General features: G+C 42.9%; 1 protein-coding gene across 4 annotated transcripts in view; it reads right to left on the bottom strand.

The window, feature by feature from the left end:
• LOC133507228 (cadherin-22) overlaps positions 1–25,730 on the bottom strand; it is a 266,013-nt gene that overhangs the window by 125,686 nt on the left and 114,597 nt on the right. For 2 of the 4 annotated variants that reach the window (XM_061832064.1, XM_061832062.1), the window contains one exon: positions 18,468–18,541. The exons of the other annotated variants lie outside the window; for them this stretch is intronic. The gene's annotated coding sequence lies outside the window, so the exon portion shown is untranslated. The remainder of the gene's footprint in view (positions 1–18,467; positions 18,542–25,730) is intronic. 4 annotated transcript variants of the gene reach the window in all.

Below are 25,730 nucleotides of genomic sequence, written 5' to 3'. Positions count from 1 at the left end.
GGGATGTAGATAACAGTGAAGTTTACTTTTGATCTTATTTACCTGAAAGAGATGGTTCAGGTTTCCGTTTAAAATAAATAAGCGTCTTGGTTTGGTCTAGAGCAGTTTTCTGTAAGTCTGTGGCATTGGCAAAGAACCAGTACAAGACACTAAAATGATGGAGAGTGGAGAGAACCAGCAGGACGGAAGACAGCGTCAGACATCGAAAATAAATAGGTTCTTGACTTGGTCTGACTTGTACTTGTAACTGATTCACTGCCAGTCGTTTGTTTTTAGTTTTTCCGTTCTTTTGTAACCAGAAGTAGAACATGGGTTGGTCTAACTAAAAACACCAGTTTCTGTACAAAAAGGTGGAAAAAAAAAAACAAGGTTTTTGAGAAACGTGCCAAGCAAAACGTAATATTACTTTGTTCCCCCCAGCCAGACATCGAAAAGAGTCCTTACCCTCATTGTGACTGTGTTAATGTTAATACACCATGGAGGGTATTATTACGGTTAGAAACGTACCAAATCAATAAAGTTCGAGCTAGCAAGCAAAGTTAGTCGTATAAAGTTAGCGTTAGGCTCCATGTTGCAAGGAAAGACGCGGCAGGGTTGCCTGCCTGCTTACAAAACAGTGACTTTGACATACAGTATTGGGTATGCACCATACATCTCCATAATTTGGCGGGGTGAAACAGTTGGGGGAAGGTGTCTAGTGTTCTATGTGACCGAAGAGTCTCCGTTCGGATGAAGCTCAAAGTTTATAAAACAGTGTTGAGGCCGGCCATGATGTACGGATCAGAGACGGTGGCCCTGAACAAACGACAGGAAGCAGAACTGGAGGTACCAGAAATGAAGATTCTGAGGTTCTCGCTCGGAGTGAGCAGGCAGGATAGGATTAGAAATTAGCTCATTAGAGGGAGAGCCAAAGTTGGATGTTTTGGAGACAAGGTGAGAGAGAGCAGACTTCCATGGTTTGGACATGTCCAGAGGCGAGAGACTGAGTATATTGGTAGAAGGGTGCTGAGGATGGAGCTGTGAGGGAAAAGATCGAGAGGAAGACCAAAGAAAAGGTTGATGAAGGACATGAAGACTGTGGGTGTTAGAGAGGAAGATGCACGAGATGGGCTTAGATGGAAAAAGATGACACGCTGTGGTGACCCCTAACGGGACAAGCCGAAAGGAAAAGAAGAAGATCTAGATAATTTGGTCGAAAGTCAGACGCCTAAACTTTGAAATTGAAATGAAAAACCAGTTGCTTTTTTTATTGCCTGTAACAAAACAGTCTGACTGAAAAGTGGGCTGACTGATGGTCGAATAAGTACACAGACCTTGTTGTGCAGCGTAGACAAATTAACCTTACCTCTGGTACCATGATGAACTTTTCTCAGTTTGTCCCCTTTCCATTACTGCTTCACTACTAACTGCAAGCACTTATCATTCACTCTGTCATTTTCCTACGTGTATCTTTGTTTTGCGAAATGGAGCTAGCGGCAGAGAGTAGAGGGCCCAACGGGTTCAGAAGGTTCACAGGTGCCTTAAAAGCAGCGGCGGGGATGGAGCTGCCTCTGCAACATAACAAGACGCGCATAGCCGAGCAATTACAGTACATGGCTGGCCGCCTGATGATGACTGACAAGGACAAATCAAAGAGATGCTCGATCGCACATGGAAGACAAACATCGGCCCTGTTCCGACTTAACTTCTTAGCTTCTAGGAAGCTGTGTGAGCTAGGATTCCGTGGGATCGAGACAAAAAACAAAAAAAAACAAAAAACAAAGTTGATTCCATTTCTTATCTTTTTACCTGAAAATTAGCTGACTTGTGAAAAATGTATGACAAAACGTGTCGAGGAATTGAGGCATTGGCCAAAGAAAACTCCTTCATTTATGTTGGCGAGGCGGCACGGTAGAGCTGACAGTTCTGAAGATCGGGGTTCAAATTCCAGCTCCACAAGTGTGGAGTTTGCATGTTCTCCACCTTGCCTGTGTGGGTTTTCTCCGGGGACGCAGCATGTCCCAAATACATGCATTAAACGGCCACTCTAAATTGCCCCTCGGTGTGATTGAGAGAGTGAATGATTGTTTGTTTCTATGCGTTCTGCGATTGGCTGGCAACCAGTTCAGGGTGTACTCCGCCCCCTGTCCAAAGATAGCTGGGATAGGCTCCGGCACTCCTGTGACCCTTGAGAAGATAAGTGGCTGGGAAAATGGATGGATGGATGCGTGGGTTGGTGAGCCAGATAGTGAGGGTCATTTGCTTGTAATCGCCTCGTGTTGTTTGTTTTTAATCTAACTGCCACACTGTCATGTTCCTACCGGTCAAGTCCCAGCACACCGGCGCTGATTAGGAGGCACACACCTGCGCCTCATCCTCGTTGAGTAACCCCTGTATTTATAGGACCCAGGGGACGACTGGTCTTCGCCAGATTGTCGCAACTCATGCCCCGTTCCTGACCTCCCGTACTCTTGATCCTCAACCCTGGTTTACCGACCTCTGCCTGTCCTCCGACCGACAGCGTAAGCTTAACGTCTTTGATACTCCTGCCTTCTCTGATCGATCTTCCGTTTACCGATCCCTGCCTGCCAACGGACCTGCTCTCTACGCCCGATGTCCTGATTACCGCTGCCCCACTTGACTGTCTGCCTGATCCCAGACTTTGGACCGAATAAACTCTTTTCCCGAACTACCTTTGCGTCTCCGGAGTCCTGCATTTGGGTCCTCCCTCCGTACCGATGGGTCGTGACACACACAGAACGAGTCAAATTAAACTATTTGGAAAAGGGCTCGCACATTATAAACAAAGCAATTTGAATCTGCCACATATTGTACATTACAGATGGACAAAACAAGGCCTGGAATCAACATAGGCACACGCATCAAGTCCTGCTCGTCTTGTAACGGAGATATTGCCCAGCTCGGATCAAACCGCAGACGCGGGAGCACCCCAGAATAACGTGTCATTACCTGATTGATCCATCACGGTGCAAAGCGTGACAAGATAACTGTTGTGGCAATAAGTTTCAATACTACGGTAATAAATGATGAGGAGAGCCAATAGTTTGGGAGAAATTGCACGGAGAAGATACAGAACGCAGTACCAGCTGCCTCAAGAGCACAACTTCATATTCGCTCAGCTACCAAGATAACTTTGGGCAATTGACTAAATTCTGCTTAAGGTCTGAAGTCAGAGAAATTACAGGAGGTCCTCGGTTAACGAAAAGGTGCTGACACGTGCATTTCTGGTGACGAATGGCGTGTGATGAAAGCATAAGTAAGAATGTCATGACATGACAGTTACCACCTTCCCTTTTTTGCAACTTGATTGTTTCATATAAATATTCTATAAGGGATTTCTATCCAAATATGTATCATTGTTATTATCTAGCATAGATTACTGAATGTAAACTACATTACATTTGGATTTATATACATAAAAAAAAAAAAAAAAAAAGCCAAGCATCCTTGACTAAGGGACCAAATTCACCATGCACGAGCAGTCAGACTTGGTGGAAAAAAAGGTTGCACAGTGATAAGAAATTATGAGGTGAAGGGCATTTTTCATTAGTCTGGAGACAAAAGTGGGAGAGCGCGTGACAAAGAAAGCAAAAACAGACGAGGGCACGGAAAGAAAAGAAGCCTCCCTGCCTTGGGTTTTAGCGATTGTTGCCGTCACATCCTTCAGCGGCGGTGGCGCAGGACTCAATCAAATTCTCCTCATTCCTGACCACGCATTAGCAAGCAGGGGATCTTGTTTGCCTCGCTCAATTAAATGCCCACCCGCACATAATTAACAAGTGTTTTGTCCACAGATCAATAAAAGGCCTGTTCATTAAAAGTCCCTCTTTACCCCCCCGCCCCCCCACCCTTCTGCTGCATCTGAGGGGGTGGCAAAGACTGGCACTTTGCATTCCGGATTCTCGTCTGCGCGTCTGTCCCCCCCCCCTCCTGTTTCTCAGCCAGTTGACGATAGAGACGGAAGTCAAAGGAAATGGAAGCTCAGACGATTTGGAAAAGCTTTTGAGAAGGAGTGAATAGACTCGTGGCGACGTGGAAGCGCAAATGTGAGCGCAACACGCGCTTGGCTGTTCATCCACACCGATACAAATAATTTGAATTTGTCGCAGCGCATTCCGTCGGTTTCCAGCGCAGCGCGTTAAACTTGTGGTTAGCGCGTCTGCCTCACGCAGCTTGAGAGTTTGAATACCAGCTCCGGACCGCCTCTGTGGAGTTTCAATGTTTTCCCGCCGCTTGCAAGGTTCTTCTGGGCACTCTGGCTTCTTTCCACATTCTGCCCTCAATTTGAGGAAAATGTTTTCATTGACCTGCCTGTCACTTTATGTTCAAGGCGTAATTAGAAGAACAACATTAAAAAAAAACTTGAGATAAGCCACCGATGGAGTGAAGTGAAAAGTGGCCAATGCACTTTTAGCCATTTATTGAACGGAACAGTCGAACACAAATTCTTCTTCTGTTTTCCTTTCGGCTTGTCCGAACTAGGGGTCGCCACAGCGTGTCATCTTTTTCCATCTAAGCCTATCTCGTGCATCCTCCTCTCTAAACCCGCTGTCCTCATGTCCATCCATCAAACTTTTTTTTGGTCTTCCTCTCGCTCTTTTGCCAGGCAACTCCATCCTCAGCATCCTTCTGCCAATATACGCACTCTCTCGCCTCTGAACATGTCCAAACCATCGAAGTCTGCTCTCTCGAACCTTGTCTCCAAAACATCCAACTTTGACTGTCCCTCTAATGAGCTCATTTCTAATCCTATCCAACCCGCTCACTCCGAGCGAGAACCTCAACATCTTCAGTTCTGCCACCTCCAGGTCTGTTTCCTGTTGTCTCTTTAGTGCCACCATCTCTAATCCGTGCATCACCACACCACTGTTTTATAAAATTTGCCCTTAATCCTCGCCGAGACTCTTCTGTCACATAGAGCACCAGACACCTTCCGCCAACTGTTCCACTCCGATTGGACCAGTTTCTTCACTTCTTTACCACACTCTCCATTGCTCTGTATTGTTGACTCCCAAGTATTTGAAGTCGTCCACCCTCGCTATCTCTTCTCCCTGGAACTTCACTCTTCCTACTCCGTCACTCTCATATATTCATTTTTACTTCGGTTAATCTTCATTCCTCTCCTTTCCAGTGCGTACCTCCACTTTCTAATTGTTCCTCGGCCTGTTCTCTGCAGATCACAATATCATCTGCGAACATCATGGTCCAAGGAGATTCCAGTCTAACCTGGTCTGTCAGCCTATCCATTACTACTGCAAACAGGAAGGGGCTCAACGCAGGACCCTGATGCAGTCCCACCTTCACCTTAAATTCTTCTGACACACCAACAGCACATCTCACCACTATTTTGCTGCCCTCATACATGTCAAACACGGATACAAAATAAATAAAACTAAAAACACTTGCACAGGGCTTGGCAGAAATTCCATCTTTTATTATATATTATTACGGTTTTATATTAAAAATGTACTTTAAAGAAGTAGCAAAAAAAAAAATGTTTTCTGGATCGTGAATGGATTAATACATTTTAATTGAGTTAAGTTCCAAACAAATTACTATATTTAAGAATTTCAGATACATTAAGTGAAATTGGATCATTTATAGTGGCAAACCTGATCACATAAGCACTGCTTGAAAAAAAAAAAAAAAAAAAAAAAAAAGGAATGAGGAAAAAAAAAACCTGAACGTTCCACAGGATGCTCCATTAAACGTCGTAACTACTATCCATGTTCCGAAGCGCAAAGACAACACAAAAGCACTTGTTACCACTTTCCAACCATCAGATCGACATAGACAACAGTTGCCGAAGTCAACGGGGAGCCGGCCCGGCTGCCAAGCACCTGCCGCGGATTCGCACGCCAAACGATTAGAGGGCCGCTTGCTTCAATCTCGCCGCGACGCACAGACGCACTTGAGCGGCGGGGAAGTATCGCCCGCTCCCATCTGCCGTCCGAGCGCGGCATCTTCGCGAGATACACTTTAAAGCTGCCAAAATTGTTTCTCTTATTATTTTTGATTGCGTTTCTAGGAGCAGCCATTGCGAAGACAAGTTCGTACTTGCGGTGGTAAACTTGTTCTGGTCGCGGTCCCTAATGCTGTTAAAGTCCAGCCACAGGCTGTCCTTGGAAGACAAATATATTGTACATTTAAAAAGTTATTTGCCAATCTGAACCTGTTATGGACGTGTGATCTGTGGGTGCGATCGGGGAACATTTTTGTTGACATTCAATGCCATCTATTTTTTTGTTTAACAACCAGTGGCGCGTGTTGAGTTCTGAGTCACTGACCTTTGCATAAGATTTACAGACTTATAAGCCACCCCGAGTGGCGAATTTTCCATTAAATTTGCAGCCTAAAAATCAGAACTTTTCTCACCTGGTGTTTCCGTCAGATCTTTCCTCCTCGACATTGTTCTTCCTCTAACGAATTTTCAGTTGGTAGTCAAATTCTGAGGATTATTTTTTTGTGTTGAGAGTAGATTGTTAGGCAAAACGATGACTACAGATTAAACATTTGACATGTTTTTTTAAGCGTGTACATTAAGACTTTTTTTTGTCCAATGGAAAAATAAAAATAAAAAAAAAACTTGCCTACATTTGCCGAAAAGTAAGTGCTCACTGCGGCATTTCTCGTCTCGCCTTTGTATTTGAACAACTGGCAAACTTTTATTGCTCAGTGACTGTTTTTTTTTATGTCTCACAAGTATTCTCTGTCAATTTACTGTTGTCGTACTAGAGAGGCTCCAACTACCGGAGACAAAGTCCTTGTGTGTTTTTGACGCACTCTGCAAATAAAGATGGTTCTGATTCTGATCCTGACATGATTGAATTCAGAAAGAACATCGAAATGAAGCACAGACTCCAGAACTAAAATTGGGAAGTCGCGGGAGTGCTGAAGCCAATCCCAGCCATCATCAGGCAGGAGGCGAAGTACACTTGAACTGCTTGCTAGCCAATCGCTGGGCACATGGAAACAAACAATTTGCACTCACGATCACACTTAAGGTAAGTTTTTGGGATTTGGGAGGAAACGGGATGCTCGGAGAAAACCCACACAGGCACGGGGAGAACATGGAAACTCCAGACAGGCGGCGCCGGGATTCGAACCGTACTGAGGCAAACGATCTGACCAGATGTGCCATAATGCCACCAAAATTGGAAAGTATTTTATTTCATTAGTAGTTGTTTTTTTTTTTTTTTGTATGCTTCATGACATAGGTGAGGCTAAGCGTCCACTGCCTCCCCCTCACCACATGTCCCTGTTTAAAGGGATTAAGGTTAGGATTTCAATATATGAATTATTTCCTCCAATATGCCAAAAACACAAGTGGTAGGTTGATTTATGACTAAATTAATTGTGAGTGTGGATGGTTGTTGGCTGGCGACCAATTGAGGGTACACCTCACCGCTCACCCCAAAATAGCCGGGATAGGCTCCAGCATGCTAGTGATCTTAGTGAGGATAAGCGGCACAGAAAATTGATGGATGGGGAATTTTCAGTTTTGGGGAAGGTATAGTAATTGGTTGTTCAGTTGATCACATTTGGTCCATGTTATTTATTAAATCAAAAATTTGTCTCGTGTCATTGTGAATGGACAAAAACTATAGGAGGTCTAGATTGGAGTTCTGCGTCTTTTCAACATAAAGGTCTTCATCTGCATATACCAGACTCATGACGACCCAAAGGGATTTATAACAGCAGATTAGACACATTCTTGATAGAGATGGACAATGATAAAAAAAAAAAGCCATACGTTCTTCAAAGATTAAATCCGGCACCAAAACTAATTGCGATTTCTCTGGCCGGTGGCTGAACTTCCCAGCGCACGTGATCGAAATCTGCCTCTCACTGAGCGTCCAATCGAAAAGAGCTGACGACGTGGTAAGGAAAGAGGAACCGCCAGCCCCCCAATACCCCCCCATTTAATTCATCCACATTTGTATGGGAGCACCATTTTTTTTTTTTTTTTTCCCCCCAGCGAGCCAATTTAGAATTATTGTATCCTTGGTCAGCCTTGCCGCAGACGGATTCCCTTGTGTAGCATCTGGCGGTCTCTAGGCAGCGCTCATCCCTCCTTTCACTCCCTTGCCGGTAAGCTGGTGTAAAATTGGCCCCTTTGAATCTCCGCCACAGCGGATTTCTCATCTGGAGCGAACGCCGCGCGCATTCAACACACCCAACCCCAACCGCCTTTTAGTCTACGTTATGTGCTAAACCACAGAGTGTCAAAGTGTGGCACCCATACCTCCAGTGGTACGCAAAAACAGTACCCAACTACCGTATTTTCCGCACTATAAGGCGCAACGGATTATAAGGCGCACCTTCAATGAATGGCCTATTTTAAAACTTTTTTTTCATATATATACAGTGAAGAAAATAAGTTTTTGAACACCCTGCTATATTGCAAATTCTCCCACTTAGAAATCGTGGAGGGGTCTGAAATTTTCATTGTCGGTGCATGCCCACTGTGAGAGAGGCAATCTAGAAATAAGTATTTGAACACCTGTCTCTCGGCTAGAATTCTGACCCTCAAAAACCTGTTAGTTCGCCTTTAAAAGCCCACCTCCCCTCCATGTATTATCCTGAATCAGATGTACAATAAGTAAGACTCAAACTTGTAACATGGCCAAGACCAAAGAGCTATCCAAAGACACCAGACACAGAATTGTACAACTCCACAAGGCTGGAAAGGGAGACTGAGAAATTGCAGAGCATCTTGGTGAAAAAAGGTCCACTGTTGGAGCAATCAGTACAAAATGGAAGAAACTAAACATGACAGTCAATCTCAATCTCAAGATCTCACCCCCTGGGGTCTCAATGATCCTTAGAAAGGTGAGGAATCAGCCCAGGACGACACGACAGGACTTGGTCAACGACCTGAAAAAAGCTGGGACCACCGTTTCCAAGGTGACGGTTGGTAATACACTAGGACGTCATGGTTTGAAATCATGCATGGCACGGAAGGTTCCCCTGCTTAAACCAGAACATGTCAAGGCCCGTATTGAGTTTGCCAAAGACCATTTGGATGTTACAGAGGAGTCCTGGGAGAAGGTTTTGTGGTCAGATGAGACCAAAATGGAAAGTTTTGGTTATAATTCCACTAAATGTGTTTAGAGGAAGACGAATGATGAGTTCCATCACAAGAACACCGTCCCTACAGTGAAGCACGGGCGTGGTAGCATCATGCTTTGGGGGTGTTTTTCTGCACATTGGACACGGCGACTGCACTGAAACTCCGTGTTTCTCAGTGACAGCCCAGAAACCTGTTTGATCTAGACAAGATCTGTGTGGAGAAGTGGCCCAAAATCCCTCCTGCAGTTTGTGCAAACCTGGTGAACAACTACAGCAAATGTTTGACCTCTGTTATTGCAAACAAATGCGACTGTAACAAATATTACCATTGGTTTTCTCACGTGTTCAAATAGTTACTTGCAGCTGTATTACACACAAAAAAAAAGAAAAAAAAAATCATACATTGTGATTTCTGGATTTTTCTTTTTCGATCGCTCTCACAGTGGACATGCACCTACGATGAAAATTTCAGACCCCTCCTATGATTTCTAAGTGGGAGAATTTGCAATATAGCAAGGTGTTCAAATACTTCTTTTCTTCACTGCACCGCATTATGAGGCGCATAGAATAGAAGCTACAGTCGAGCCCGGGGTTGGATTATGCATCCATTAGATGAAGCTGCGCTAAAGGGAATGTCAACAAAAGAGTCATAGGTCAGTCAAACGTTATTAATAGATCACAAACCAGCGTTCTGACAACTCCGTTCACTCCCAAAACGAATGAACAGCTGTTTTATTATTTTCTCTGAGGTAAAGTCACTGACGTAGTATTGTAATAGTAGTATAGGAATCAATTTGGAGTCTTTACACAAACACACAAATGGGAATGAAAGGGCCCGCTTCGCGCAGACATACATCCTGGCATGCACCGCACGCTACTTCTACAGGGGAAAATGGAGTCGGCGGCTGCTTACCGTCGTTGCGAGACCTGTTGCGGCTCAATATTGATCCATATTTAAGGCGCACTGGATTATAAGGCGCACTGTCGGCTTTTGAGAAAATTAAAGGCTCTTAGGTGCGCCTTATAATGCGGAAACGACGGTACTTTTGTGTTTTAATCTTTAAGAATGGTTTGTTCAAAATATTCAGTCAATATTGATTGACTTTTATTGCAAAACAATTTAAATGAAATGTTATTTCAGCTGGTAAAGCGTTGGCCTCACAGTTCTGAGGTCCCGGGTTCAATCCCGGACCCGCCTGTGTGGTGTTTGCATGTTCTCCCCGTGCCTGCGTGGGTTTTCTCCGGGCATCCCGTTTCCTCCCACATCCTAAAAACTTACCTTAAGTGTGATCATGAGTGCAAATTGTTTGTTTCCGCGGTCGGTGCCAAGCCTCACGGATTCAGGGACAAATGGAGGCCCGCGAGAGCAGAAAGATAAGGAAAATGGAGACAAACTGCGTGGAAGCTCATAGACAGATGTGTGACAAATGGTGGCTTCGCGAAGTTAGGCTAGCGCTAATTACCAAAACGGCATTAATGCACTCCCCCGGATTGACGGAACGCTCTTCTAGAACGTTTGATCATTAGCCACACTCGCACAATCTCATCCGTCTAGCAGTTTTATGAAGGCATTACTTTCAATGGACTGTTGCACATGTTACTAAAGTTGCGCATCATGCGTTGTAAAAATATTACAACAGGCGAGATTTTGGTGTATATTTTCGTATTTTCTTGCATTGGAGTTTTTTTGTCTGGTGGAATCTGTGGAGGGTTGTTAGGCAAAAAATGAGTTGTTAAAATATGAATCCCTAAGTCTAAAAAAATGGAAATGTATATAATTGTGAGCTACAATATTTTATAAATGTGTTGAATAAAATAGCGTGACTGATGCCACCCACCACCTCCTTGACGGGTGGCTGACATTCAATTATTTCATGGAGCAGACTGTCGTCACTATTAATACCACGAATGCCACAGTATTATATTACATTTTTTAAATAATTACAAAAGGTCACGAAATCAGTTGAAAAATAAATGATTACCATGTTCCATATAACGATCATCCATCCATCCATCCATTTTCTTAGCCACTTATCCTCACAAGGGTCGTGGGGAGTGCTTGAGCCTATCCCAGCTGTCAACGGGCGGGGTACACCCTGAGCTGGTTGCCAGCCAATCACAGGGCACATCGAGATAAACAGCCGCACTCACAATCACACCTACGGGCAATTTAGAGTCTAGAGTGGGATGTGCGAGGAAACCGGAGTGGCCGCAGAAAAACCCACGCAGGCACGGGGAGAACATGCAAACTCCACACAGGTGGGTCCGGAATTGAACCCCGGGACCTCAGAACTGTGAGGCCAACGATTTACCATCTGACCGTGCCGCCTATATAATGTTAATGTATTGCTAAAGATTTGTCAAAAAAAAAAGTTGGAAAAAATGAAGTTGTGGGACTAATAAAGTTTGATTTTTTTTAGTTTCTTATAATAGGTGGTTTTCGAACACAATGCCATTTTTTAAAAATCATTGATGCCCATAGTTAACGCTGTGAAATCAGAATCATCTTTACTCGCCAAGTATGTCAAAAACACACGAGAAATTTGTCTCGGGTAGTCTGAGTCGCACCAGTATGACATCAAACAGCCATTTTACAGTAAATACCATTGAGTACCCCCCCACCTCTCAAAAAAATGCTGTTATTGTTTGGCGGGGGCATTTTTTTCCCCTAATAATGAAGTCCTCTAGCAATTAAGGACAGTGCAGAAACGAGAAATTTAAGCAAGTAAGTAGAACACAGGTGTCAAACTTAAGGCCTGGGGGCCAGATCTGGCCCACCACAGGATTTTATGTGTCCCGCAAAACCAAATCGAGAGTTTCCATTTCCATGATTCTTCTAAAAAAATATGCACCAAAATTTCAAATTGGCATATATCCTAAATGATCCAGTTGAGATATTACAAGCATTTTTGTGTTACCAAACATGAACAATAGTTGGAAAAACCCGTTGCCCTTGATTTCTGATTGCGAAACTGGTTCATAATTTTCATGTGTAAATTTGATGAGGCAGTTTAAGATTTTAATGGTTTCACAGTCAGAACGGCCCTTATGCGGGGAACCGTCACTACAAGGTGGTTGAAAAAACCCGTTAGCCTTGATTTCTGATTCAGATTCTGGTTCATAAATTGATTATGTAAACATGATGTGACGATTAAACATTTTTATTGTTTCACCATCAAAATGTCCCTCTGAGGGGAAACCTGAACTACAACCTGGCCCGCGAGAAAGATGAGTTTGACACCCCTGAAGTCGAAATAAGAAGAATCTGTTGGAAAGTCGGCTAGTTTTAATTTGCATCGTTCAATAGCACCTAACAAAGGAAAAAAGTTTAGCTTTGTATAAAATATTTCCTGACTGATCCAATGATGATGAAAAACATTAATATAATGTCGATGAGGTTTTTTTGAGGGGGTGGGGTGGGGTGGAGGCATTATAGCAGAACAGCTGTTTTCTCATGTAAATGTTGCACTGGGTCGGAATTCGGATTACTCGGCTCCGCAGACGTCGTTCAAATATCCGTTTTTATGAGCCGCTATCAAAACACATGGGAACATGTGCGAAAACATGTCATGACTCCAAAGATTAAAGCGGTGTTTAACTTAATGGCCGGGCGATAAACATTGTTCAACGCATCCCCTTTGCTGGTAATTAGAACACGGACGTCGCTGCGCTTAAATGTGCATCCAGGCGAGTCCTTCACTCCTCCTCCCACGCGCTCAGACAAACACACTCCAAATATTAACACGGTTCCGTTTAAGCCTGTGCATTAAAACAACGACTGAACTGTGAGTATTTGAGATTTGTGAAAGCCTCTCAAAAGCCTCTAAACAAGACATGATGGCGGTCATTTTTTTTTTTTTTTATATGTAATCTCGTTTCATCACAGCCATCCAAAGAGTATCGGCAATATTTCAACATGCGCGTACTGATAATAAAAGGGCCGTTAAATGCGTATTTATTCGTCATTTAAAATTTTTACGATTTATTGGAAGGTGTAGACTTTGCATGCGGCGGTTTAATTAGCGCATATCGACCACATTTATAGAACCAACAAAAAGGTGGAAAATTTTTTTCTTGTTCAACACGAAGAAGAGAGAAAGCCATTCTTAAAATGGAATGCTGGGGAAAAAAAAAGACTAGCTTGCGCGATGCAGACTATCATCTGCACAATGAGTAGCAATACAAAGGTCACAGCGATTCTCGTTGCTCAAATTATTATGTTTTTTTTCAAAGCTTGGATGAGTATTGTGCGTGCATGCGTGTGTGTGTGTGTGTGGCAACGGTTGATTTTGATCAGTGCCGGAGGATTTAAGAGAGCTACTGTAATGCTTCATCCTGGCTGCGCACCAGTGACACGCTTGTGACCGTCGTCACCCTGTACCAACCACAGCGGCGTTTGGTAGATTTAGCAAGTTTACACTTTCCATCCCTCCATTTTCTTTGCCGCTTACCCTCACGAGGGTCGCGGGAGTGCCGGAGCCTATCCCAGCTGTCAACGGGCACGAGGGAGGGTACACCCTGAACTGGTCGCCAGCCAACCGCAGGGGACATCGAGACAAACAGCCGCACTTATAATCACACCTAGGGGCAATTTAGAGTGTCCAATTAAAGTCGCATGTTTTTGGGATGTAGGCAGGCGCGGGGGAGAAGATGCAAACTCCGCACAGGCGGGGCCGGGATTGAACCCCGGGCCTCAGAACTGTGAGGCCAACGCTTTACCAGCTGAGACACCGTGCTGTCAAGTTTACCCTAGTTCTTGTTTAATATTTATGAAAATCTTTGTTTTGTGTTCGCTATTGAAACCCAATCCATTTCCTTTCATCTCATGACTCGATGTCCGTCCACCACGTATCCGATGTATCGCATGAAAATGAATCAAATCTACCTTGTAATGTCATAATATGTCCTGTACTCATAATGCACATTTTGCATCATACACTATCATGTTCTGCTGTATTGTACACCAGCATATGTTCGTGTAATGTATTGCAAGCTAGTGTATTTTAATGTATTGTGTAGTATTTTATTTTATTGTATTCTACTGGGGCGGCACGGTGGAGCAGGTGGAAAGCGTTGGCCTCACAGTTCTGAGGTCCCGGGTTCAATGCTGGACCCGCCTGTGTGGCGTTTGGATGTTCTCCATGTGCCTGCGTGGGTTTTCGGTTTCCTCCCACATCCCAAAAACATGCAACATTAATTGGACACTCTAAATTGCCCCTAGGTGTGATTGCGAGTGCAACTGTTTGTCTCGATGTGCCCTGCGATTGGCTGGCAACCAGTTCAGGGTGTACCCTGCCTGTTGACAGCTGGGATCCCTGACTCCTTGCAACCCTCGTGGGGATAAGCGGCTAAGCAAATGGATGGATGGCTGTATTCTACTGTGTCAGAACATGCTGGATTTTACAGCAATGTATTTTCTTCCATCGTAACACCCGGGATTGCATCATAATGAGACAATTCAGTGGGTGATTTCAGCGGGCAACATTGACGACGATAAATGTAATCAGCATTTTAAAGCCACATTTTTTTTATATGGAAGCACTACTTCAGGTTTTTTTTTAATTTTCCCTGGAAAATGGTATACAATAAATTATACATTAATTGAACGTTGGGAGCAGCACGGTGGAGCAATTGGTGAGACCGTTGTCCTAACAGTTCTGAGGACCCGGTTCAATCCCAGCCCAAACACGTCACAGGAAAACACGAGCATAACATATGGATGTGCATACTCCAAAAATTTCACAGTAAGTTAAACATAATGTACACCAAAAAGAAACAAAACATAAATATTAAATAAAGATAGTTGTTTTAAAATTTGGTTTCTGGTACTGAATCTTTAGTTAGTGCAGCCCTGTCCATTTTGTATTTATTTTTCCATGCACATTCTTACTGTTATTTTTCCATATAGTATAATACTCTTATTAGGATGAGAGACAATGTATCACCTTCATCAAGTGCAGAGGTTATTGGCATAACAAGTTCAGTGGGTACGATTAATCCCTGCAAGGCTTCTTTTTTTATTTGAGTTGAATGAGTAACACACACACACAACGTATACATATATCAAATTATAACGCGCCGCACATTCAATTATATCACACGGCAGATGGCGTAAACAAAATCAAACCCACATAATCTCAATGATTGGATCGTGCCCAAGTTTGATATCCAAGGAAGCGACACAGGACGGGATTTATTAAGACTCGGGGAGACTTGAGTTGATGACTCGGCACTTTTTGGGATGCGAGGTAATCTGCAGATTTGGAGGCAAACAAACACACACAAACAGACACGTGCGCACGCGCTCGGGGAAAAAGAAGATCAACTGCATTAAGTCTGACAAGATATTTTTGTGAATGGTTATTTAATGTAATCAAGTATTAACTCAAATATTTATAAAAATGTATCTCGGTTATCGGATGCCGTCATCATATTATTTTGTCATGTACTCACAAATTGCATTGTTGTTTTATTAAAAACATGACTCCACTCATCACTGCTGCGGTCACTTTTACGGTTGAAAAATTACACTGTAGAGTTTACCGAGCCATCAAGAATCCATTTTCTTTGCCGCTTATCCTCACAAGGGTCACGGGCTCGCTGGAGCCTATCCCAGCTGTCAACGGGCAGGAGGTGGGGTACACCCCGAACTGGTTACCAGCAAATCGGAGGGCACATGGAGACAAACAGCCGCACTCAAAATCACACCTAGGGGCAATTTGGAGTGTCCAATTATTGTCACATGTTTTTGAGATGTGGGAGGAAACCGGAGTGCCCAGAAAAAAACCCCACGCAGGCACAGGGAGAACATGCAAACTCCACACAGGCGGAGCCGGAATCGAACCCGGGTACTCAGAACGGTGTGGCCAACGCTTTTTCCTCAGCTGGCCCACCGTGCCGCCCCAACAAGAATATATATATATATATATATATATATATATATATATAAAAACATGTAACTTGTAAATTACATTTTTTGAATTCCTGCAATCATTTCTGTGGCTGGTGTGGGCTTCTGTGATAGGTAATAAAATGAGCTCCATCTGCTGGGTGTAACTTAATAATGAAGAGTGTTCGGCACACTCCCACTCTCATCATAATGCCGACCGTACCGTATCGCGCTGTATTACAACATTACATTACAATTATTTTTTATCATTACATACGGTCACAGATCATTTTGTAATGTACTTGTTTCATACCGCATCACAGTGTATCATATGGCTGCTCATACAACAGCTTATCTTGTCCTTGAGTACCCGCTGGTGTCTAAATATGTGTGTGAATGAGTGAATATGACACTTTGTAAAGACACTGCGATGGTGTAGATCAGGGGTGTCAAACTCATTTTTGTCGCGGGACACATTTGTCGTTACGATTTACCCCAGGAAAATCTCAAAATCTTTCGCCTCATGATATTTACAAATGGAATTTATAAACTACTTCTGAATCAGAAATCAAGCCCAATGGGTTTTTCAACTATTATTCATGTTTGGTAACAAAATTACTTGCAATATCTCAACTTTATCATTTATGATATGACGATTTGAAATTTTGTTCCAGATTATCACAAAAATCATGGAAGTTGATATCCATGATTTGCCTTCACAGGCCACATAAAATCATGCGGTGAGCCAGATCTGGCCCCCAGGCCTTGAGTTTAACACCTGTGGTGTAGATAAAGCACTATATAAGTGCAGTTAATTTCCCTTTTGAGTATTGCATTGCATCGTACTACATCATAATCCATTTTACTGTAACCTAGCATATCTTGTCATAGAGCAACACATCCTTTTTATATGATATAATATTGTACCTCATACCTTGTGTCAGAGTATCATACGGTATCTTACACCGTCTTATCGAACAATTGAATATCACATCCTGGAGTATCAGAAAACCATATATTGTGCCGGACCGTACACCAGTGCATTTATTATACTGTATCATGCTATAGCGTTCCACTTCACATTACGCTGTCCCACACTGTATCTAATTGCGCTTTTGTACACGAGTGGATTATGTTCGGGCGTGATGGATCACACCATTCGTTATCGTTCACGACCGCAACGTATCGGTTTGTTCTGAGAGATACTGCAAACAATATTCTTGAAGTGACGTGACTTGTCTTCAAATATTCTGGAGTATGATTGTAACCCCTCTATCTCCTAAAGCCATTTTCTGTCCTTTTCCCTTTCCAATAAATAATTGAACAATTAAAAAGAAGCCGACAGAGTATTTCAACTGTTCCAGTACATACAGATACAACATTCAGCAAGGCGATGCACATGAACAGGACATAAATATGTATCTATATTTTTTAAAGAAATAAAGATATTGCAAACATTCATCCATTTTCTTTGCCGCTTATCCTCACGAGGGTCGCGGGGAGTTCCGGAGCCCATGCCAGCTGTCGACGGGCAGGAGGGCGGGGGTACACCCTGAACTGGTTGCCACCCAATCGCAGGGCACATAGAGACAAACAGCCACACCTACGGGCAATCTAGAGCAGTGATTTCCAACCTTTATAGCACCAAGGCACATATTTTTCAATTGAAAAATCCCACGGCACACCAACAAAAGTAAATGTCACCAAAATTGGATAGAGTAATTACTGTATGTACTTCCTGCCATGTAATAGAAGAGGAGTTTTTTGTTCTGTCTGTCATTGTGCCTCACTAGCATAAATAGATGAATAAAGATACATTATTTCTTGGAAATAAATGTTTTTTTTTTTTTTAGCAATTACATAAAATTTGATAACTTCCCACAGCGCACCTGAAGAGCGATCATGGCACACTAAAGTACCCCGGCACACCGTTTGGGAATCACTCATCTACAGTATCCAATTAATGTTGCATGTTTTTGGGACGTGGGAGGAAACCGGAGTGCCCACCTGGAGAAAACCCACATAACCGAGGCCGGGATCGAACCCGGGTCCTCAGAACTGTGAGACCAACCAGCTGAGTCACCGTGCAAACATTTGAAAGTCAAATAAAGTCAAGTGTGAACTTTGTCCCCGGCTGTCTGAAAGCATCTTGCGCGGATGCAATTTAAAATCCTTAATGCCCTTGCTCGGGCTGTGGGGAAGAAAAAAAAAAAAAAAAAATCCCGCAAAGTTCAAAAGGTATTCGGTCAAGATATGTGAGCGGTAAAGCGTTAACAAGAAACACGGCGGTCCAAGGTCAAAGCTTGTGTCCTGTAAAGCATCTTGTATTTTTATTTTTTTTTCCCCCCCCGACACAGCCCTCCAGAAGATGGATGGGATTATCTTATCTCGGCGGGCAACACACATGACATCAGAACGCAGTCGGAAAAAAATTAACGGAGCGCTGGTCAAGCAGAACTTCCCGGCCGGCGGGATTACACAAAAAAATAAAAAATAAAAGACTCACCGCCCCTCAGCCCGATGACCTCACGGCCACGCTCGAGAGACGCCTCTCAGGTTCCCGGCAGACGCCGCCGGCTTCTGCAATGTCAAAAAAAAAAAAAAAAAAAAAAAAAAAAAAGACCCCGGAGGGCGGATGATTGTTTTTTCCTGGTTTTTAAATGAATTCAGTCCCCTGTTAGCTTTCTAATGGAGGAGTTAGTGGGCGCTCGGGGAGGGGAGAGGCAACACTTTGGCAATTTGCTAATGGAACACGGAAGGGGGAGGAAAAAAAAAAAAAAAATGGTCCATAGGAAAGAGATGCTCTGTGCCAGACTGCGCTACGGAATATAAAAACTCAAGTGCTTTAAAAGAATGAAATACAAATCATTAACGGTCATCTTCATCCTCCTCAATGGGGATGAGGAGGTGGTGTATTAGCCCTGGAGATCCTTCAATAGCCTGCAATCTTCGTTTAATTACTCGCTGTGCGTTCTCCGAGCCTCTTCCACCTCTCTCGACCCGGACAATGTCGCACATCGCAGCGCGGGCTATTTAACGCACGTAATTGCGTGACCGCTCGGGTGAACTTTAACCTGACGGTGATGTCAATATTAAAAATTAAAGAAAAAAAAAAAAAAGACGAAAAACCTTGTTGCTGTGAACCCAGATTACAAACCAAAGACTCTGTCAGCAAGATGAAGCTTTAGGATTTAGCCCGCTTAATTCAGCTGGACATTATTTACAATCTCGCTCCGCGGGAATGGAGGTCACGTAACCGGGGCAGATGTGTAGTTGGCACACACACACACACACACTAACATAAAGAACGCGCCCCGCGCCGTTTATTTTGTAGCGCTGACATTTACCAAGCAGATGTTTCCCCTCTTGTCAGAGATGTCTCTCTGGCCAGTAAAGTAGCCGTTTATTATGGGATTTATGTAGGGAATCATTTTCATCATTTTTTTTTTTTCTTATTTCGTAAGACTAATTGTTTTCATGGGAATTCAATTTAAAAAAGGCAAAAATAAAACTCAATTACATGTAAATTGGACCATTGTTTAACCCAATCCTGATCAGAAACATACTCTACATGTGTATATATATTTTTTTTTGCAGTTCCTTAGAACACAGTGTGCAACTATAACCTCGTACAATAAGCCACTTCCCACCAACGTTCCTTCTAATTTTTGACACGTCTCAGCAAGCAAGCTAAGCCCGTGAGCGCCCCCTTTGACCACTGTGAGCAACATCAGGCGTACGCACTCCGGTCAGATCGGTGTTATCCATTGAAGTTACATGCCTCATTAAAAAGATTCAGATTACAGCATTAACATTACCATCAGAAAATTTTGAGAACAATTTTATGTGTTTTTGCAAGCTTACACTGAAAATGTCAAACAAAAAAAAAAAAAATAAGTTGCTAACCAAACCAAGTCAACTATGAACTGTAAATTTGAAATGTCCCTTCGAACTTTGTTTCATTTATTTATTTTTAATCCACAATGATATCCCAGTCTGTTTTTATTGGTGTAAAACTGAATTATTGCTTGCAGAATATCTTTCGCAATGCATGTTGAAAGCTGAATGATGCTACCAAACAGTTTTAAGGTTAATGTTATGATGTCTCCTATTTTTTAAAATACAGAATTAGCTTTTTTAGCACCGTATTGTCTGTGCATTGATCCTCTATCAGGCTGTGCAAAGGTGGGAGTTTAACATTATACACCATCTCATCCTGTACTTTCTATTTTGGCTTCAGACCAGCCCTTCTTCACTCAAAAAAAAAGAGAAAATCTCATCCAGTTTCACCACTTTTTCTTCTATTATTCACATAGCCCGGTGTTTGTAATTATGAGTGTACCCCTTTCATCCTCTATCAGGCTCTGCCAAGGTGGGAGTTTAACATTATACACCATCTTATCCTGTGGTTTCTACTTTGGTTTCAAACCAGACCTTTTTTTTTACTCAAAAAAGAGAAAGCCTCATCCAGCTTCACCACTTTTTCTTCATTATTATTATTCACATACTCTGACATTCATGAAAGCAACACACTTGAACTTTTTTTTTTTTTTTTAAACTTTTGCCATTATTATCATGAGTAAACTTAAGCAGCATGTCGAACTCGTCTTTGCTCTACGTTGCCCAGACTGTGTTTCTAACTAAAGCACCAGTGGTGGGTGGTGTTTGTAATTATGAGTGTACCCCTTTTAGAGCCAGAGGTGGACGGTGTCAGGTAAACAAGGAAGTAGAGTGTGTCGCATGGTGTGGCTGAGCAGCAGCCTGTTAAGAGACAGTGTGCTGCCGTGTTTAAGAAAAAAAAAAAAAAAAATGGATCGGTTTTCATGTGCGCTGAGTGTGCGCAATTGCGCCGGTGCGCAGCTTTGAGGGAATATTGCTGCCCACTCCAAAATTACCTGCTCACATATAGCATCCAATTCTGGTAAAATTCCAATACAACAACCTTAGCTAAAACAACATAGCTGCAAAAAAAAAAAAAAAAAGTTTTCCTTGGCGGAGGTAATTCGTATCCAATAGAGGATTGCTTGGTTTTCACCTCCAAGAAAATGAATTACCTTTATCCTAAACACAGTGCCATATAATAACCTCTTCCATAATTTTCGTCTTGGCGTGAAGTGGTTATCGCCCAAAACATCAAATAAAGTTGCAAATGTTCCGATTGTACAAAGTTGTGCTCCATTCCCTTAATGTCGGGCTGTCCTCAAAGGCCTCACATGTTTCTTCACTGAGGTCTTGATCTCCTGTACACACATTATTTCCATGCGGTCTATTCTCCAGCCCCACCCTCCCCCGTCTTAGCTCTTAATGAGACATTTAATTGCGCACAAGCGAACACTCGCACAACAAAAGGCTTCCGAGTCGACCCCCCAACGCCGCCATGAAGCGTACTAAAGATGGCATCACACGGGCGGTTAGCCTCCTAATAGCGGACCGTGCGGTCTTGCTCAGGTTTTTGATCTTGTAACGAGTTCCGGGGATCGATAATAAAAATAATAATTAAATCAACCGCAGACACTTGTTGGTTCACAGTGATGACCCCCCCCCCCCAAAAAAAAAAAAAAAAAAATTGTTACAGCTATAGTGGAGAAAGATGAAAAGAAAAAGTACATTAAAAAAAATGTTTCCTGTTGATTGCAGCCATGAATTCTTGAGGAATTTTCTCCAGGCCAGCTCTGAAGTGAAACTGGTTTCAAGGGCCAAAATTCTGACACTTTCCGGGATTTGCTCCTGAGACAATTCTGAGGAGATTCTAAATTCAATCTTAGAATTTCTCATCACAGATCTGCCCCCGTCAAATCTGGTAGCAGTTGCAGAACATATCGAAACCAGTTTGTACTGAGGAACTCCTGAAAAATCGCCAAAATGACAAAAAATGTCCAACCATATAATAAAAGACATTTCAGTGTTTGAGTGATATCAATCAACCCTTTCCATATAAACAATTCTTTTTTTTATTTTTCCAAACAGCAGTATTTAAAATGCTTTTTAAGGGTTTCAACACAGTGGAAAACTCACCATTTTTTTCTAATCCATTCACCCTCAAAACTCACTCAGCAGTGACCACTGGAAAGTTGTAAACAGAAATGAACCCTGACAGCAGTTTAAGCTTTTTTGTTGTCGTTTCTGAGGCCTAATAACATCATCCAGTGCCATTTCTTTCATTTCAATGATCACTGCTCTTAATTTTATTTTATTTTTTTTTTTTCATTGAAATGGGAAGAGTTGATTCATGGGACTTTATGCTACAAAAAACAATCTCCGTTATCAGCCTTTGCCAAAGCAACGACACGAGCATGCAACAGAATGGCATCGTGGTATATAAATGAGATGCTTTTAATTAGGCTGGAGAGGAAAACGCGGTGCGTCTGATGTCAAGAGAGCGCGGGATTGTCAAATGCTGTCAGTGGGACACGTCGAAAAAGAGGAAATATCTTTCCCATCTTTCATCTTTATCGCCCTTTAGATATTTCTTTTGTTGAATTAATCATCCGGGAGCCTCTGGAGAACACCACACGCAGTCGGCTCCGCCTTCCGCTGTGTAGATTGTTTTTTGTAGAACCGAGAGCTCGGAGGGACTTTGAGAGCAATCCCCAGTGGGCAGGACTTCTTGATTTAAATACGGTGTAGACGTAACCGGGGGAGGGGGGCAAAAGTACACATACTCTGTTTTTCGGTAGAAGCAGAGATCCCGGTGTAAAATAAAGAAAGAAAAGTAGTGAAAGTAGAAGGGCGGCACGGTGGAGTACAAAGAAGATTCCACAGAGTCAGTTCAATTTGTGTACCCGGGATATCAAATCTACAAATATGTGATAATATTAACTGTAAAATACATTTTTCTTGAGTAAGCAAAATGCACATTGATCTGATTGTACATTTAATACAATTTGTAAAAACTACCTTGAACCCATCCCCACTTTCTAAAAGTACATTTTACCCTGAAACATAATGATAGAATGTTACATTTTCTACATATTTGTGTTACTCTTTACCCCACCTTTGTTATTTTTTTTTTTTTTGGGTGGGTGGGGTCACGTGGTCCACAGGGAGTTAAATATTTCCAATCCACTGCAGGCCATGGAAAGTTCACTCATTTATTCTTCTGTACAGCTGATGAAATTTTAACCATTTCTGTTACTTTTTTATTATTTAATCATTTTTGTTTATCATCACTGTCAACATGATATTGACAAAAATGCCACATGGCTACATTTCAAACATTTGCACATTCGTTGCTAAAAAAAAAAAAAAGTCACTCCTGTTACTTTTAGCCTTGTGCCTTTTAATACAATAAAATATCTTCCATCCATTTTCTGAGCTGCTTATCCTCACAAGGATCGAGGGGGAGTGCCTGTCCCTGGCTGTACTTCAATTATGTGTATTATCAGGCTTGGACCTCAAATAAAATCATGTTACAAAAAGAAAAGTGCACCGTTCTGCTGGAACGGCCCAGATATTCGCTTTTGGGAGTAAAAGTAAAATGAAACAGACAATAAAATAAATACTTATGTAATAAATCCGACAAATGTACTCAAGTCCAATAAGAAAGTATTTCTACTTGGTTTCATAACACATGATGGGCCAAAGGTTGAGAGTTCTGTACGCAAACTTCACGTCTGCGGCCGAATCGGGGCAGAGGATATCTGCAGAGATATGATATGAAGCATACAAGCCCTCACAAGGGAGTGCCCCCCCCCCCCCCCGTATGTTGTGGGTATTAACAGCTCAGCGACGGCCACCCTGCTTTAGAAGTCTTTTCCTGATGTAGCGCTTTACAAGGCGGCTGCAGAAGAGGATAAACGCGCAGCAATCCCGCGGGCCAAGCGCCTCCTCGGCTCCACTCAGCTCGCACTTCGCACCGCACCGCCACTCCTCCCGCTTATCCCCCACTTTCCTTTCCTCATTATCCAAACACCCCCCCCCCCCTCGGCATCACATGCTTTCTGTCCTATCTGTCCCCTCCTTCCCTCCGGCCCTCTGTATAATTCTACTTTTCTGCGCCTTCTTATCCCGCTCCCCTCCCACTCCATGTCCGTCGCTTAGTCCTCCCATCCTCGTCGTCCCCCCCCCCCCCCACTCTTCAGTAATGAACAAGGCTCGCAGTCTTTCCTCTCAATGCTGGAGTGGAAGGAAATGACGGCCATGTGCGTCCTCGCCCCACTTTGGGGGGCGTGAGCCACATATCGGAGAAGGGCGAGTCAGAGGTCTGTTATGTAACCGGTGATTTGGACTAACCAGAAAATGATGAAAAAGAAAGAAAAAAAAAAAACACACAATTTGACAGAGGGTGGGAATAACTGCCAGTGACACTTAACAAGCACTTATATGATTGCGCGGCACTTGTAGTTTGTGTTTGTTCGCCATTAAATATGATTCTGATTCTCCCATTTTGAACACCTCTCGCTCTTTTGTGAAAACATCCATTTAGAAATGTAAATGGGACTTTTCCCCATTATACACAAAGTACTGAATAAATATTATTCCCATCAGTGTGCTTCCAATCCTTTTTCACTCAACGAGTCCAAACATCATTCATTTACTACAAATAGTGTTTTCTTTGCTCATATTATGCATCCCGGTGACGTACAGTGACGGGCGGAACAATTAAATGATCTTCCACGAGAGCCTGAACATATAATAATCCGGGCTGTCTACCTGTTGCCATACAAACAACAAAATCTCAGCTTTATGTCCAACAAAACGGTCAGTAATTGTGTGGAATATTGTTGAAAAGTGCTTCTGTTCACCTAAGTGGAACGTGGAAGATGCAGCGCAAAATTGCTACTCTGGCCTCCCCCTTCCACCGGCTGCCGGCACACGCTGTGGTTCCTTTAAAGATTTTGCCATTTGCCTTCAAATCTCTAAAACGTCCTCTCTCCCCTCCTGACCTCTCCGAGCTGCTCAATCCCGACGGCCCTGCACGGCGCCTCGAGCCAGCTGACCGGCTCGTCTTGGACTTAGCGAAGTCGAAGCGGCGGCTTACAGAGGTTAGATCTTTTTTCCATTGCTGGTGCTGAACTATGGAGCAGGCTCCCGGTGCACATCAGACAAGCACTCTCACTATCTATTTTTGTTAAAACCTTTGCTTTCATCACATCTTGACACTTTTGTTTATTGTTTTTAAATTATGTGATGCTCAATTGTCTGATACACAACACTTGGTTTAAAGTGCTCCATAAATAATATTTAACTGATGCAATCATCACTATTTCAGTATACATACTTTTCAGTTGGTCTTTTTTTTTTTTTTTTTTTTTTTTTTTTTTAAAATCAGTGATGTAGAATTCATTTACATAATATTGTGGCCCCACTAAGTTTCTCTATCAATGCGCAGTAGCGGCCGGAGTTCAGCCGGCAGAAATTGAAACTGAAGTCAAAGCCAAAAGGTAAGTAGAGCTGCACTGTCAGCGCAAACTAGCATTAGCACTGAATTGAGCTCACTACATACGTAAATGTTCTCCCTGGAGGGAAGAGTGAGGCTCCAGGGAGAAGAGATAGCGAGGGTGGACGACTTCAAATACTTGGGGGGGGGGGGGGGGTCAACAACCCATAGCGATGGGGAGTGTGGTAAGGAAGTGAAGAAACGGGGATCAGTTTCTGAACAAAAAGGTGGAAGAAAAAAAAAAAAAACAAGGTTTTTGAGAAACGCGCCAAGCAAAACAGTGACTTTGACATACAGTATTGGGTTTGCACCATACATCTACGTAATTTGGCGGGGTGGAACAGTTGGCGGAAGGTGTCTGGTGTTCTATGTGACCAAAGAGTCTCCGCT

Source organism: Syngnathoides biaculeatus, chromosome 10 (assembly GCF_019802595.1).
Source record: "Syngnathoides biaculeatus isolate LvHL_M chromosome 10, ASM1980259v1, whole genome shotgun sequence".
In the NCBI taxonomy this organism is placed as follows: Eukaryota; Metazoa; Chordata; class Actinopteri; order Syngnathiformes; family Syngnathidae; genus Syngnathoides; species Syngnathoides biaculeatus.
This window is presented reverse-complemented; position numbering and strand designations above follow the sequence as displayed.